We start from the raw sequence: 15,021 nt of genomic DNA, 5'->3' as shown, positions 1-15,021 counted from the left end.
TGTTGATTTGATTTATCACATTCTTTACTTCCGCGTGAACCAGCCGGAAGCGACTGATTTTAACAGTGGGGAAATCGGCTTTAATCCGGACCGCCTTGTAAAAAAAATATTATTCTTCAGTAGCAAAGGTCATATGTTCGTATTTTAACTTTTGCTTTTTCTCCGAAGTTTTTGCGTGATTTCACCCCTGCAATAGTGCAGTTCCTTTCTGAATGTCACATTAATTCAGACTCTCTCAGTACAGAGTAATTCGTCGTTTTTTTAATTCATTTATTTATTTAATTCATTCATCTATTTATAGAAGTGGCTGCGATTATTCTCTTTTTTTCAGGTCGCCGTGACCGCCAGAGAAAGACTGGCAGTGGCGTACAAGAACCGCTCGACGAGTTGGACGAGCTCGTCCTTAGCATGGACGATGGCTGTAAGGTTTTAAGTATGCGCATTATAACAGACAGTGCTCACTGCTCGCTACCGTATGTTTCCGCCATTATTGTGTTCCTTGTGCACATAAGTGTCTCAACCCGGCAGTTGGTTGGGGCGGTAAACGCTCGCCAGCCGAAACTAGGAGTTCTCCTAGTACCTGTATTATTGTTTACATCTGTCGCTGATTGCAACTCTCGTTTTGGTCAACTGCACTGACTGAATTTTTTCTTGTTCAATTCAGCATACGATTATATCGTCCCGGGAGCTCAAAACTCCCTGGACGCCAACCAGAATTCGGCGGAGGAGTTGTGGGCGGCCGCGGCTGTGGTCCCGTCTGTCGCCACCAGCTCTACCTCGGCTGCCGCCATCGCTTCCACGCCTGTCGCAACCTCTGCCCCGCCTGCCGCCGGCGATTCCCCGCCTGCCGCAGGCGATTCCCCGCCTGCCGCCGGCGCCTCCCGGCCTGCTGCCGGCGCTTCCGCGCCTACCGCCGGCGCCTCCCGGCCTGCCGCCGGCGCTTCCCCGCCTGCCGCCTGGCCTTCCCCGCCTGCCGCCGGCGCCTCCCGGCCTGCTGCCGGCGCTTCCGCGCCTACCGCCTGGCCTTACTGGCCTGCCGCCGGCGCCTCCCGGCCTGCCGCCTGGCCTTCCCCGCCTGCCGCCGGCGCCTCCCGGCCTGCTGCCGGCGCTTCCCCGCCTGCCGCCTGGCCTTCCCCGCCTGCCGCCGGCGCCTCCCGGCCTGCTGCCGGCGCTTCCCCGCCTGCCGCCTGGCCTTCCCCGCCTGCCGCCGGCGCCTCCCGGCCTGCCGCCGGCGCTTCCCCGCCTGCCGCCTGGCCTTCCCCGCCTGCCGCCGGCGCCTCCCGGCCTGCTGCCGGCGCTTCCCCGCCTGCCGCCTGGCCTTCCCCGCCTGCCGCCGGCGCCTCCCGGCCTGCCGCCGGCGCTTCCCCGCCTGCCGCCTGGCCTTCCCCGCCTGCCGCCGGCGCCTCCCGGCCTGCTGCCGGCGCTTCCCCGCCTGCCGCCTGGCCTTCCCCGCCTGCCACCCGCGCCTCCCGGCCTGCTGCCGGCGCTTCCGCGCCTACCGCCTGGCCTTCCCGGCCTGCCGCCGGCGCTTCCCCGCCTGCCGCCTGGCCTTCCCCGCCTGCTGCCGGCGCTTCCCCGCCTCCCGGCCTGCTGCCGGCGCTTCCGCGCCTACCGCCTGGTGTAACTCGGTGTGTCCCTTCGCAAGACGGGAAGCGCCACAGGCTTCAGCGCAGCGAGCACCAGCGCCGCGGACACTGGGACAGCAGGCTCCAGCACAGCGGACACTGGGACAGCAGCCTCCAGCACGCGAGTTCCAGCGCCACAGGCTCCAGCGCAGCGAGCACCAGCGCCGCGGACACTGGGACAGCAGGCTCCAGCGCCACAGGCTCCAGCGCCGCGGGCACTGGGACAGCAAGCTCTATCGTCACTAGCTCCAGCACCGAGGACAAATTCCGGGCTACTTCCGGCTCCCGGCCGAGCGGCCCACAGTAGGATGGACGAGCTCTGCGGGGTCTGTGGGGAAATCGGCGTTAATCCGGACCGCCCTAACTGCAGAGGTAATGTCACGACAATCATGCGTGTGTTCGCGAACGGCCCTAGGCCCCAGTACCGTTGCGTGCGGTGCCGCAAGCAGCTGTTGCAGCTGTACGGTGTGAGGCCGGTTGTGATGTTTTTAAGTTTCATAGAAATCGTATTTCAGCACCGCTGCTCCTGCACGTAATTTCTTGCCAGGTGCTGCACAACATCTGTCCATACAGCCTCAAGACACACCTGCCAACAAATGTTCATCCAGGAGCGCCGACATATCATCCTGAAAGGGGCGCAGGCGAGGGTCAGCTGCCCGAACTCAACAACTGCGACCCCTGCCCAGCCAAATCAAGGACCCCCTGGGATGACGCAACTCACGTCAAGAGCGACAGCTCCGTAGGTTTCTGACGCTGCCAACAGTACCCAGCCAACTCAAATCCCGTTGGCCATCAACGAGCCACACCACCGCGCCGGCCGGCCCAACCAACTGCAGGGGCGCCCAGGAACCGGCTACGAACCCAGCCACCGCCACTCGTCCTGCCGCAGCCGACACCCGACCAGCTGGAAGAGGACGACTGGCGAGGAGGACTTCGCTACGTCAGCAGAGGACAAGCGCAACCATGAAGCTCGTGGCAATGATCGTGTTTCTCGACTGGCTCGCCACCGTAATCTGGGCAATGGACGCTACCCCTATGGGCCTCGGACATCTTTTTATTCCCGTGGGTAAGAAGTACCCCAGCTATAGCTCCTGGGCTACAACCGTGTCGGTTAACATTAAACCGTTCAGAAGACAAGCTCGTGATCTGACTGCTGCTCAAACGTCTCTGGAACGACTCGCCTCTGAAATAAGACGCAATAACGTAGACGCCGCTGACAATGCCACCTCTGAGAGCATGCCTCAAGTAAACGTGAAGGAGCTTGACGCAGCGCTCCTGGAAATGAACAGCGAAGCAAACGGTCTGCAACGATCCTTTTCGGATCTGTTGCATCCTAATGCATCCAATGGTAGAGGAGTCTCAGTGATGGCGAGACAGAATTATGTGCCAGACGCATGATGCACAGGATGGTGGGTCTGAAGACGAGATCCGCTTTAAACAGCGCGATGTGTTCATTTGGTCGTGACACTTCCGTGAGAGCGCGTAGTGGGGCAAAATCTAGTGCCAGCCTGCCTCTATCAGTCGGCGAGCGCCTGGTACATCCAGAAGGCAGCCTATGTCGCCTGTGGCCGACCTAGTTTTTTTTTTATCTGACGGCTCAGGATAAAACCGTTACATCACTCGAGAGTAAAATATGCGTTAATCCACCCGAGGCAACGTGCTCGGGATGTAATCATTTATAATATCGGAAATATTCGTTCTCCTTGCAGACGATGCAGTCGACCACCTGCTGTACCGAGAGTACGGAGCTGTGTTCCCAGTCATCCCCAGAGCCTGGCCGCACCTTCCAGATGGCACACTCTACGTCGAGAATGAGGCGGTTGTCAAGTTCAAAGAGCTGACCTCGGCGGTCTGCCAACTTTTGATCTGGGGGGCATATTTTACCATTTCGCCCAATTCTACACAAGGCCATGCATCAGTATCACTGAGTACCTTATCTGCGTAAAGGTACTACACATAACACCAATCCCCCAAAGAAGTGACCGCGGATGGCGCAGTATGTATAGTAGGGTTGTTGAAAAAAAAACGAATTTTGTAAAAGTATACGGGCTCATGGCTCATGTGGTGCGATTCTCGTTTCTGAGTTCAGCGATACCCAATTCAACGAAGACAAATGACCTTTAGGGGTTCCTCAAAAGGCTTGAAGGGTAGCTTGCAGCGCTCGGCCGCAGGCCAGAGTCAATAAAGGCATCCGGCGTCAGTAAACGCCGAACGATCTGGCTAGTTTGTAGGTAGGCAGGTTAGCTTTTAGGCAGGAAGGCGAGAGCATACGACTCTCCGGACCCTTAGGCGCACGATGATCCTCAGTTCATGGAATATGATTTGCCGGTTGACTCCGTTTCTGGGAATGTACGTGGAAGGCAGCGCTAGCAAGGTATGGGTACTTCTCGTCATCTGGGCCACCTCGAGCTGGTTCATTCCTAGCCGAGCTGGTTCATTCCCAGCCGAGCTGGTTCATTCCACAGCCGGCCTCGTCCTGGCCCTTAGGCGGTTCTTCGCGCTTCGTGGGACACCTGCGCTCATCTACAGAGATAACGCGACGACCTTTCGCGCGCTGCTGGGTCAGCTCCCAAGGTGTGTCACCTGGCGGTTCATCCCTGAATCGGCCCCATGGTGGGGAGGCTTTTGGGAGCGCATGTTCGGTGTGACGAAGGTGGCTCTGCCTGCATCGTTGCATCTCTGTAATCTCTCCTTTGATCAGCTGTCTGGTCGTTCTTTATGAGTTGGCGTTCTTTGTCAATCTGCGCCCCCTCACCCAGGGTGATGGGGAGGACCTGCTCACGCCTCTCACCCTACTGTTCGGTGTGACCACAATCGGTGGTGTTGTGTGCCCGACTCTGACCGAGTCTCCACTCAGGCACCCCCTGGAGGCGAGGCACCTTGAGCTGGTGCGCCGAGAAGAATAGCCACTCAGAATCGTTCTGAGCGCACAGCGTCGGCCCGCCATGGAACACGAGCGGAACACGGAACACGGAAACACGGAACACGGAACACTTACACGGAACTCGAGCGCCGCTTTCACCTGCCGGAGACCGGCGAGGTGGCGGTCCTGATGCCCGGGAGCCGCACGGCGTTCACGACATTATTCAGCACCACCGAGACGGTCGGGTGGATCGCATTAAGAACCCTGCTGATAGCATTTACAATTTGCACTTTAGTCATCACGGAGAAGTGGGGGCTGGAAGCAGAAAAACAGGAGTATTTCGGAAGCCAACAAGATAATGACGATCCTTCTCCTTCAGATGATGACAACTATGGAAAAGGGTGCAGAGCCAAGAAATAGAGGAACCTGGATGATTGAGCTCTACCTACACAAACAAAAGTAGGCATATTGATAGCATATTCTTACTGCAAGATTGATAGCACGAACAGCATTGCTAGCATAGCATATAAGCCTTTTGGTAGCATAGCACGCATAACACATGTGGCGTAACGAATTAAAATTATTTCCGTTACGGCGACTAGCGGCTGCGGCTAATTTGTGACGTCATTCGTCCAAACGTTCACGGTACGAAGAATGTGCTAATCATGTGGAGGGAGCTCGGTTTCCATCTCCTGTGACCGCTTAGAGCGTTTTTACAAATGCTGGAGAAAAGAACCAAATTCACAGCGCTTCACTACTTCTCATGTGGCGCCCATTGATCTCCAACGGTTTGAGAAGGCCTACTCAGAATGGGCAAACATGGAGCTCGAGCAGCAAACGATGATGGCTACATACTTCATGTCATGCGATTTGCGAAGCATGTGGGCAAAAGCTGGCCGGTGTTCGTGTTGACGGCAACTTCAAGCTGTCCCGCTATCCGTCATATGACGACGACGAAAGGTGGGTGTCTGCTAGTCCGTGTATGTGTGCGTGTAAAAACTAGATAGATACGAGGAGGGTGGGAGGCGTAGGGATGGTAAATCCTGAGGCCTGCGCGCTAAGGCCAGGCTGGGAGCCAATATCGCTCTGCCAAAGTGCGCCGCGTGGTGAAAGGAGACTCGTCACTGGCTGGCTGGTGTCTGTGGCGCTCGGCCACGGGGCCGCTTCTCGTTTTTTTTTTGTTTTTTTTTTTGCTGAATTCTCGGAGAGGGTGAAAGACACCGCTCAGGAGCCAGAGCCATCAGAGGTAAAGGAAGAGGTGGTACCTGAGACAGCTGACCCAGTATAGTCTGACTCTAGTGACGATATTGTCAGCGTGGTGGGTATATCAGCAGCAGCCGGCAAACCGACCAACAAGATGAACGCTGAGGCTGTGGAGAAGCTGGTAGCGTTGTTCCGGACGACGGTCATGGGTCTCAAAGATGGCGAGACAGAATTATGTGCCAGACGCATGATGCACAGGATCGCAAGTCTGAAGACGAGCTCTGCTGACCGACACACTGCTTCGAACATAGCATGGAATCACCGTGACCTTCTTGAGGCATCCGATCTCACGATAAAGGTGATCGTTGCCATGATGCACAGAAAGGCGGATCTGAAGACGAGCTCCGCTTTAAACAGCGCGATGTGTTCATTTGGTCGTGACACTTCCGTGAGAGCGCGTGGTGGGGCAAACAATAAAATGCCAGCCCGCCTCTGCGTGGGGTGGTTGTCGTCGGGGCCAACCCCGGGTTCCAGCCCGCGGCGGCACCGTGATCTCCTTCAGGGTAAAGGCGATCACGGCCACCGTCAAGACAGTGTTTGGGGCAGTGTGTCCCAAACAGATTCATCAATAAGTCAGAGTTGTTTTTCTGCTTTTTCCCTTTGTGGCAGCGTTCAAGACGGGAACAGATACGCTGCTACAACTAGCTGCTGTGCGGACAAAAGGGCGCCGCGGCTCAGCATATGTTCATTTATATACGTGAACTTGGTTCGGCCACTGCCGTCGGAAGAGCGGACCACAGCCGGTCGTGAAAGATCGGGAACGCGGCCGTCCCGACGAGTGGTATACCATGATATCATGGTATGGTACATGGTATCATGGTATACCATGGCACCATGGTACTCGCCCCCTTCCAGATACGGCCACTCCCTGCGGCCTTTCGGCTATCCATGGGTGGGTATTCCTTCGTATCCCTTCCCTTCTTTCCCACCCCTTCGGTATTTATCACTTCGTAAGGGTATAATATTTGTTACATAACGTATACACAGTTGTGTTGTGATATTTGTCATTATGAATACATTTTCTTTTTTCGCATTTATGCTCATTGCTCAACCTTGGAGCTCATTTATCAGCGAAAGCGCAGCCTTGGTAAACACCTGTTGCGATCCAATGGCATTTAAGATCCAATACAATCCTATCCGGAATGGGGTTACCGGGAAACATCACTGGGGCCGTGGTTGTTTGCCTGGTGCCGCCCTTGCGCGCTGACCCAGCGCCCCGCTGCGGCGTGCCTGGCGCCGCCACTGGGCTGTGTGCCATCACGTGACCGCCTGAGGCGGTGGGGTGTCATGAGTGGGAGTGAGACCGAGTAGGTGCAACAGTCTAGCCTGTGGTTCACGCAGTGTCACCATGTCGGAACCTCGGGAACAGACAGAATGGGCACCCACCTCAAATAATAGTGCCCATTCTCACTAGAGGCACTAGAGGCACTACACCTCACTGGAGGCACTACCGGCCCACACAATGCGCAAGCTCATGCTGGAATTTTGTCAGGTTATTATAGACGGACAAATCAGCACCGCGAGACCGTCGGTCAACGTCAAGTCATCTCGTGATGACGGTGGTACTGACCACGTGCCTTATATCCTTGTGCGCGGGTGGTAGCCGGCAGAATACCAGCTCGACGGCTGTCACCTGGAGGTGGATTTTCCACCAGCGGCGGCACGGGATGACACCTCGTAGGTTCGGGGTACCCAAGAGCGTACGGTTTGTTCCGCTGATCCGCCAATTCACTTGGACTGTACTGAAATCAAAATTAATCGGCCAAGTAGCCCAGTCCTCCAGCGGGCCACATATTCTCTACAAGAGTGCCAACACTGAATGTTCTAGTTGGAATATCACCACAACGTCTGGTGACTCGTGTGTCAGATGGCATGACGAGGACTTCAGCTCACCGTCCAACACTACACTTAACATGTATACCCGACGAACCGCAAGTACAATGACGGACGGTCGGGGTAAAGACAAGTCAACGTACGAGCCACCTCAAGAAACAGACTCAGCCAAGTCCTCTCAGAGCAGACAATGACTGAGGGATCGCTCGTACCAAATGATAGAAAAAGAGTGTGGCGCCATCCCACAGCCTGGCACAGAAAAGTGGCATCCAGTTAGTTATAAGTTATTTCCGGTATTACCACAAGCGCCAAACAGTGCTGGGCTTCCACCCTACTGCGTCAGACACCAGTTCAGTGGCGCAGAAAGAGTTCTTTGAATGTATAAGAGTTAAGTGTAAAATATATTATTGTTCTGTTTCTTGGGTTCTCAGGGAACGTCAATAGTGTGGTCATTTCGCTTCCAATGGCGATAATGCACGACGCGCATGCACGGTTATGCGGTGTTTATCCTATTATATATTCATTTATATCTTCATAATTATATTCTCCTGACCAGGGCCTCGGCTAAGGAATTTTGACTACTGGGGCAAATCGTCAAAGTGTGTTGGCGCCCTGCTGGGGGGGCCCCCCAGCAGGGGGGGGGGGCCGCAGGTGTTTGAACACCTGCGGTTTTTCCTGCGGTTTTTCGCGGATATCTAAAAAACGGCGGCGCTCCATCACCCATCAATTTTACACGTGTTGTAAAAATCTCAGACCAAGGTCATTCAAGATCAGGCTACCAGGTCACTTCAAGTGACCTCACCTCATGAAATGTTTCCATGTATGCCGTAGCTACACCGAGTGACCGATCGCTTTGAAACTTTCAGCGATTGATAAGGGCAACAGCATGTACAAAATTTATATCTCGGAATTTTCATATCGGTGACCTAAGGTCAGCTCACTTTTGCGACCGATCTATTATAAGTCAATGGGAGAAATTCAAAACCACCTCTTTTGGACGAAAGTTATTCTAAACACTATAAAACACTGTACGTGACTTTGACACACTGAACATGAAAATAGCACCCGTGACCCTTTTTTATGCCCCTGAGGTCATCTCAGTTCACGAATGGTATCTAACAGTTTTTCGCGAATAACTTTTGAAAGAGGCATGCTAGAGCGATGAAAATGCCTTAGACGTGTTTGGTTAGACGATGCAGATCGACTGATATGCAACATGACAATTTCCGGTCAGATCATGACTTGAACCTGAGGTCGAATTTTCAAGTTGACCTTCAAGGTCAAATTGTAGTTAATTTGATGCGTCTTGACGAGAGGAACACGATGTCGGATAAAAGAAAGCGCTTGCATTGGGCCTTGGCTCGTGCAAAGCATGAGTCAAAAGTTATTGCAGAAAAACTGTTCCCCCAAAATCGTCTTTAGTAGTTTTTGCCCCTTGCAGGCAAAACCGTTGGCGTTAGGTCAAATCTAAGAGAAATAACCAGAAAGCATGCTAATATGGCTATCAAATGCGCTTTTCCGCGGTGCTGTAGCTCTAATTGGTTCCCGAGTTAAGCGTCGGCATCTTGTAAACTGTCGATATTCGACCTGAAAATCGGCGAAAGTTGGCCTTCACCATGACCTGACCTTTGACCTCACCAAAAAAGTGGCTCAAGTAATTTCGTCATTATTTTTGACGCTCTTTCGAACGAAGATGGATTATGGGGTGTAAAAAGATATGCTTGCTAATGTACAGTCCACAGCAGAAGTAATGTGCGGTTTCAGTCATGGGTATGTTCTGCTTCTGAAGCTTAGGAACGATTAGTCAGACTACAATGAAACTTTGAATGTAGCTTATATGTATCGTCAGTCGTCACCCTTGCAGCTGCAATTTTAGCTATTGACATCTTCTTTTCGATCACTCCGCATTAAACAATCGCCAGTCAAAGCCAATCGTTGAGATTGGTAAAACCTTACATTACTTTAGCGGTGGGCTGTACGCCTATGTTTTTGGATGGAAATTGAGGGTGCAGCTGCACACCGTGCACTCCCTCTTCCGCCGCCCCTGATTTCTTGCCACAAACGTCTTCAACCGCTCCCGAATGAAAGAATGTACGTTAATATTGATATATTCTCATTTTGTGGAGGTTGGGCAAAGCCTGACCACTACTGGGGCATTCCTCGACTCTACTGGGGCATTTGCCCCAGTAGTTAACATGTTAGCCGAGGCCCTGCTCCTGACCTTTGATAAAGAGAAAATTGTAGGTTCAGCTACATCGGGCGCGATCAAATGATCTCATTTCCGATCAAATATCATCTGAATTGAAAGTAACGCATGCATGTATCTAAAACATGCCATTACTTTGAAAGGTGAGCGGTTATAAATGGAAAAATAAAATCGATCACCAATAACGATAGATGAAATGGTTCTTTTTATTCTGAAACACATGATTAGACTGAAGCGAAGAACTGAAGAAAAAAGAAACTTCCGGTGTTTCATGATGTCACGAATAAAATTGGTTATCTGGTGGGTGCGTGTTCCAGGGGCGGATCCAGAAAATCTCCAAGGGAGGGGCCATTAGAAACCAGGAGGCCCCCCCCCATAATCCCACCTGTTGGAGGCCCCATCTTCCCACTTGTTGGCCCCCCCCCAAAAAAAACTGCGTCTATTGAGCTTATCTAGCTGTTCAGGCAACATCTCAACATCTGTGCAGGCTTGGAGGCCCTCTGTGCAGGTTAGGAGGCCCTGTAAAAGTGGTCATCTCTGTGAGTATAAGAGACCTCCAAGTTATGAAAAGCTTTACCAATCTTCTAACAAAGAAGTCTTCTCAGCTAGTCTTCTAAGAAATAACTAAGTGGGTAGGTTAAAAAAAAACTCATCGGATTTCGGCCACTTTATTTTCAGGAGGCCCCCTTTTCAGCTTTTTAACTTTTTATTTTATTTTTGAAAAAAAATCGGCCAAGGGGGGGGGGCCATGGCCCCCATGGCCCCCCCCCTTGTATCCGCGCCTGGCGTGTTCGGCTACTTGCCGACAAAGGGGATTAATAATCAGCTCAACACTGGTTCAGGGCTCCAGGATAGCTCACCACTGGTTCATATAGCTCATCCCTGGTCAACAGATTCTCCAATTAGCTCATCCCGAGCTACAAATTAGCTCACCACTGGCTGAAATCTCAATGAACCTAACCACTGGCTCATAGCTCCATGGAGCTCGTAGCCCTAAATTAGCTCACCATTGGGCATTGGCTCATAGCTCCACAACAGTTCACATTATTGATTTCTAACCGAATCGGTCGGATTCATGATTTCCACTTCCTGGTTCCAAACTCAGTCTAACTGCACTATTCACAGGACACAACGCTATTTAACGCACACTGATAGACACTGTATGAAAATAGATCTTTATGGTCACCATCCAGTGTAGGTATTCACGTGAAAAGTCACTAATCTGAACCCAACTTCGGTGTGTTCTACCGAATCCCGAAGCGGTAGATTAGCTGATTGCCGCAGCTGCGCCGGTAGTATTTTCCGACGCACTCTGCGCACCACCACTGTCTCCAGCGGCGGCGGCGGCGGGGGTGGTTTTGGCGGTGGCGGGAGACACGCCAGGCTCACCTCCGCCACCAAACGCCGGTCTCTTCACACCGCTCCCCTCCTCTCCACCTAGTGTTTCACTGATCGGCCTTTTCAGGGCTGAGCCCGGCGAACCCACCGTTTCTGGCTCCACCTCGATATCCGATGTCGAAGAAGGGTTCACCGTCGGCGTAGCTGAAGTCTTCACTGCAGCCGGTGATGAAGAAGACGTTCCCGGTGCTCCTGATGATGCTCCAGAGGTTGCAGTTCGTCCAGGAGGCGTTGGAGGACAGGAGTCGGAGGCGTGACGCCCGTCTCTGGAGTGTCCGAGGAGTGGTCCAGATGGTCGTCAGCGGTCACATACTGCAGACAGAGAGAGGGGTGGGGTGTTATTGTCCCGACGTGCCCTGATGTGTCCAGAGATGATGCGCTTCCGAGAGATTATGAGCTCTGATGATGGAGCTACATGCTATAGTTCGTTTGTTTCTAAGTTTGACCCCCACTGTAAACATGTTTTTGAACACGGCACGAGAATTGCTAGCTGAATTACTGAGAAAACTGATTGGCGCACATTGATTTCACAGACGATCAACCTGATCAAAATTAGTTCTACCTGGCTCCCATTTCTCAGACTCGTAGCTCGTATTTGGCCTTACTTATGACCCCACAGGGATAGAAGACTTGTCAGGAATTATTACTGAACTAATTAAGAAATCGCACGGCGTATAACATAACGATCCACCATCGGTTTTCAAACCATCTTTTGAATATATCATTCATATCTTCCATACAATGTGCGCTGACCAGTTTTCTCAGTAAGTCAGCTAGCAATTCTCGTGCTGAGTTCAAAAAGATGCTTACAGTGAGGGTCAAACTTAGAAAAAATGAACCATAATAAAACGAAAAAATTGATAGGAATTAGGAATCCTACAAACATATGGAATGCGAACAGATTTATTTCCGTTTTCCAACATAAAAAGTCCCGAACACGAACACATTTAACGCAACTCAGGAGTTGAAAGTCAGCATTCGATATGAATGACAGCATTTAACAACGCCGATTCTTTAAACTTGAATAAAAACTGTCGCAATACGAAACAAATCGTACAACACAACATCCTGTGGTTAGAATCGAACCCACTCACTCGCAGTAACTCACCTCATCGTCGCTGCCGCGGTCCGAGTCCAGCGAATCTCTGTCACTGTCCGAGTCGTCAGGATCGACCAGCACCTCCGCTACGGGGAAAATGTACCGGGACGGCGGCTGGTGCAGGTAGGTGCCCTCTGTTGAAGAGAAAAGGCGTCCTCATTGTCAATTATACAATGAGCCAAAGGCTATTACTTCCTTATTTTTTAATCATAATGGGGCTCCACACAATTTTCAAAGAAACCCTCAATATCATTCAAAATAAAAGGCGTCCATCAGGAAAACACGTAGCGAGGAAATCACGTACCACCATGTTACACGCCCACACACATACAAATTAAAAGATGTTGATAGTGGGAGCCAATGACACCTGCAATCAATGCGGTGAATTTATTTCTGACGGGACGCACCAAGAGCACGGGGGAGCGAGCCGTTAACCACGGCCGGCTTCCACACGCCGTGCCTCGACCGCCGACCGCTGACCCCACCCCGGGCCACGCGGCAGGGGCGGCGCCAGGCACGCCCCACCGGGAGGCGCCATGGGCGGCGCCAGGCACCCGACTACGGGCGGTTGAAGACGCCAGTAACGGCCATTAATCTGATAAATAACTCTCGCAAATCACACGTAAATTAAAACGGTTCACTCGAAACACAAACACCAGTAACATTACGAACAAAAGCTATCAAATATCCACATTGCTGGGAATTCAAACAGTCAGGAGTCTCTCGATTTCAATCGCGATGGTAAAATCTTAGCACAGCGACACAGAACAAAACTACTCAAATCCAGGACCATGGTGTGGTATTTCAGTTGATTGCAAATAGACTGCTTTTTCTACCAAACAAGCCGGCCACCTATCTATATAGACCGGTGGCGAGCTACGCCCCAATCCAAAATCACTCTTAAAAATTCCGCTCCTCTCGAGATTCGAACCCGCACTCACCGGGTAGTCTGGCAGCGACGCTCTCCTTCAGTTTCCTCTGCCAGCAGTGCCGGAGGGCGTCTGTGTCATTCTCGTTGGTCGGGTCGGCCGGCGGTGAGGACGGCGCAGATGGCGCGGGGCGAGAGGGTAGTTCAGTGAGCTCCCTCAGAGGCGGAGAGAAGGACCCTCCTCCGTCATTGGTAAGGAGCCCGGAGCATTAGCCGCCGAGCCTGAGAGGGAAGGGGAATGAGGTCAGTGTTTTTACGGCTATAGGTACTACTTAATTATCATTATGGATTAGCACTGAGCTGCATGTGCAAGACCACTACCTGCAAGAACATAGGCAGCCACCCAGAGAAGCATGAAATGACCCTTATTGGCTTGCAGACCCCGTAACCACTCTCGGAACCGCCTGCCCGCCCAAGGAAGGAACGTTCGGCTCTTGTTCTACTAAACAAGCGTAATATTTGTTATTTTGACGTCCCGAATCGCTATTTAAGTTATTCAGGATGCCTATGAAGAAAATGCATTCCTCTGCTAGATTTAAAGCATGTCTTTTACTCTTTAAAGCAAGACTACAATTACATTTGTTTGTTTGCTGAGGGTTAGGGGCGTGCCGACTGCAAGGTAAACTACAATTACACTTCAAAGTTCAAAGCCTTTTAGGTATTTTGTCAGTATTATAACTAAATGCCACTGCTATCATATTCGAATGACAATAATCATTACATTCAAAGTTTTCAAGTCATTTGTCAGTGTCATCAGCCCCATATGACTCTCCAGGACTCTAGTAGGTTAATTGCCCCATCACCCACCTTTAGCAGTTCCCTGAAGTACAGACTGCAGGCAGACAGCATCATCCTGTGGGCCCAGACACGCTGTCCCTCACAGCAGAGCGTGACGTCCAGCAGCTCCCCTCCGGAGCAGAGCTGGTCAAACACAGACGTGACGCTGTCCTGGAACCAGTCCCATTTGAGGCAGAATTTCTGAGAGTCCATCCTGGAGGGCTGAAGATCAGGGGCAAGGCAGCAATTGGTTAGTTCATGAGAGGTGATTTGTTCCATTCTGGTTTGTTCAGTTTGGTTCTGATTTGGTGCCTTGTGTGATCCTGGTATCCACTCTCAACCAATTCAAGACCAGACCGGACAATTACTGAAACTGAATCAGATACTCTATCCTAATTCCTAGATTAGCTTCCACGAGAGTCCTCAGTTCAGGAGCTCGATGCCATAGGGACCCTACAGGCCTGAGTCTATAGGCCTGAGGCCAATGGCCATGGTGGCCATCAAAGTTCCTGTACTGGTAAGGTACCTGAAGAAAGAAGTAAAGCAAAAAAAAAAAGTTTTTTTATATACTAATACCGTGATTGGGTGTGCTTCTATTTTTATGTAAAAACTAAAAAGCAAAACAACTGAGCTAGCATAGGTACCAGAGGGGTGTTCACGGGCACCGCAAACTGCTGAGTGCGGTGTGTGCGTTGTGGGCCGCAGGCGTGGGGGTAGGGGATGGCTTGGGGGATGGGTAGGCGGTTCTGACGTCACGGCTGCGTGCGGTGGACAGTCCGCTGTGGCAGGTCCCGACCGGCCAGGAGCGGTGACGGAAGGCTGACAAGGGACACAGTGGGCGGAGCTTAGAGGCTGTGTACGGTCCGACCGCACACAGGAGCCCGTGAACAGCCCCAGGGAGGCACCGGTTCTGACGTCACACGAAAATATCAGTCGGCTGGTTGTGGCACTGCCCCCTGCCGGCGCGACTGTGCTGCCACCTAGCTAAGCCTAGTCAGCCTAGGACGGGACGGTTTTACTTTTTCTCGT

At 52.1% G+C, this 15,021-nt stretch overlaps 1 long non-coding RNA gene across 1 annotated transcript; it reads right to left on the bottom strand.

The window, feature by feature from the left end:
* Nucleotides 1–9,773: 9,773 nt before the first annotated feature.
* Nucleotides 9,774–14,667, bottom strand: LOC122390094. Its single transcript, XR_006258081.1, has 5 exons — nucleotides 14,569–14,667; nucleotides 14,023–14,214; nucleotides 13,229–13,437; nucleotides 12,297–12,421; nucleotides 9,774–11,500 (listed from the first exon to the last, which is right to left on the bottom strand). It is a non-coding gene; the product is annotated as an uncharacterized LOC122390094 (long non-coding RNA).
* Between the last annotated feature and the right edge of the window lie 354 nt (nucleotides 14,668–15,021).

The sequence above is a fragment of the Amphibalanus amphitrite genome, unplaced genomic scaffold (genome assembly GCF_019059575.1).
Source record: "Amphibalanus amphitrite isolate SeventyFive unplaced genomic scaffold, NRLGWU_Aamphi_draft 000382F_arrow, whole genome shotgun sequence".
Lineage (NCBI taxonomy): Eukaryota > Metazoa > Arthropoda > Thecostraca > Balanomorpha > Balanidae > Amphibalanus > Amphibalanus amphitrite.
Note: the sequence above shows the minus strand (reverse complement) of the source record. Positions and strands in the feature narration are given on the sequence as shown.